Source organism: Chrysochloris asiatica, unplaced genomic scaffold (genome assembly GCF_000296735.1).
Source record: "Chrysochloris asiatica unplaced genomic scaffold, ChrAsi1.0 scaffold00092, whole genome shotgun sequence".
Taxonomy (NCBI): domain Eukaryota; kingdom Metazoa; phylum Chordata; class Mammalia; order Afrosoricida; family Chrysochloridae; genus Chrysochloris; species Chrysochloris asiatica.
This window is the reverse complement of record NW_006408610.1, coordinates 10,886,766-10,889,067: the sequence shown is the minus strand read 5'-3', so window position 1 is coordinate 10,889,067 and position 2,302 is coordinate 10,886,766.

Genomic DNA, 2,302 nt, shown 5'->3' with positions numbered 1-2,302 from the left:
AGTTAATCTTTTGGAGAAAGGCTTGACCTTGCATCCTTTACAGTCTGGGCTTTTAGGAAAATATCACATTTATCTGTGGACATTAAGAGCTCATGTTTGGAATTAATAAATATAACTGAACGCTAAAATGAAAAACAATTTGCCATTAACTGCCAAGTGGCTAGATCTGTTCCTCAGAGCCTGCGACCTGCAACACTCGGGCCTATAGGGCCTCGAACTTCTGACCAGGCCTATACACGGTCTGCAACAATTCTTCTTGGATCAACTATCAACACTCATGGAAGCAGCAGTCAAGAAATCAAACGACGTATTGCATTGGGCATATCTGCCACACAAGACCTTTTCAAAGTATTGAAGAGCAAAGATGTCCTTTTGAGGACTAAGCAGCACCTGATGCAAGCCATAGTATTTTCAGTAACCTCATATGCACGTGAACGTTGGGACAGTGAATAAGGAAGACCGTAGAAGAATTGATGCTTTTGAGTTATGGTGTTGGAGGAGAGTATTGAAAGTGCCATGGGCTGCCAAAAGTACCAACAGATCTGAGTTGGAAGTGCAGCCAGAGTGCTCCTTGAAGGCCAGGATGGCCAAACTTCGTCTCTCATACTTTGGGTATATTGTCAGGAGGGACTAGTTGCTGGAGAAGGATAACATGTTTGGTAAGGTGGTGGGTCAGAGAAAAAGAGGAAGACCCCCAGCAAGATGGATTAACAAAGTGGCAGCATCAGTGGGCTCAAGCATGGCAACAATTGTGAGGTTGGCCCAGGATTGGGCAGTGTTTTGTTCTGTTGTGCAGAGGGTCACTATGAGTCAGTACAACTCGATGGCACCTAACAACAACAGCAACAATATTCCATTATACGTATTTGCCACAATGTGTTTATCCATTTATCTGTTGATGGGCACTAGGTTATCTCCATCTTTTGGCTATTGGTGTACATGTGTCTCCTTTTGTTCTATTTTAAAAGTAAAATGTAGTGTTTCTGTTATCTACTGATGCATAAAAGATTGCACTCAAACCTGTGGCTTAAAACATTCATTTATTTATTGTTCTGTGGGCTGACTGGACTCAACTGGGCAGATCTTTTGCTTTGTGTGGTATGACTAAGGTCATTCATGCAGCTGCGTTCAGTTGAAAACTCAACTAGGGTGGGAACATCCAAGCAGACCGCTCACCCTCAGTGTCTCTGTGCATACTTCTTATCTTCTAGTAGCTATCCCAAGATTATTTATACCAAGGCAGTTGGCTTCTAAGAGGAAATGTTATAAGCCTTAACATGCAAGCTCTTGTTAAGCCTATGTTTGTGTTAGGCTTTTTAATGTTGTCCTGCTGGCCAAAACAAGGCATATGAAGCAAGCATAGATTCAGTGTGGGAAGGCAGTACCCAAAGACATGAATACCTGGGAGTAAAAAGCCATAAAGTTGAATTTCTTTAACTGGTGTTCTTATTGTTGTTGTTAAGTGCCGTCGAGTCGGTTCCGACCCATAGCGACCCTGTACAGGGTTTCCGAGGGTGTAAATCCTTACGGGAGTAGAAAGCCTCATCTTTCTCCCGCGGAGCGCCTGGTAGTTTCGAACCGCTGACCTTAAGGTTCACAGCCCAATTCGTAACCACTACGCTACCAAAGCTCCTTTGGTGTTCTTAGTTAATATGAAATAACTACTTGTTCATGTTACCTGTCAGCCAAATAAAATTGTAATCAATAATGATAAATTAACAAGCTATAGGGCCACTTCTGGATAAATAACAGAAATTAACATTTCCTTTTGTGACCTTTCTCTGAGTTCTCCCCACTAATGAATATACCATTGTGGTTTGGGTAGGAAATATTTTAGCTAACTTGTATTAGTTCATTTTTATGTATAGCTGTTGATGCTTTAACTGGCAGTTTTTATATGGGAACAGCTTTCAGGTATTCTCACTTCAGAGCTGCACTGGACTTCTGCAGGGTAAGGGAAGACTATTCTTTGTGAGTCCACTTTATGACATGGATTGAAAACACCACCATTTATTCTCCAAGTTGTGGTCAAGATTCATTCAACCAGAACCTGCTCTCCCTATAAATGACTCAGTGCTTAAGTATATGTCTAACCTTTATTTACTTGTATTGATAAGATTTTCAGTGGCTAAACATCTGGAAGTAGCCCTCCTCTCTTTCTTCTGAGTCTGTCTTAGTCTGGAAGCTCAGCTGAAATCAATCCACCTTGAGTGGCTGCCAGCATTCAAAGTAATGGTGGCATTGCTTCTACCATCATAGCAACTCAGAAACCACCACAGACAAACTGGCAGATGGATGGTGG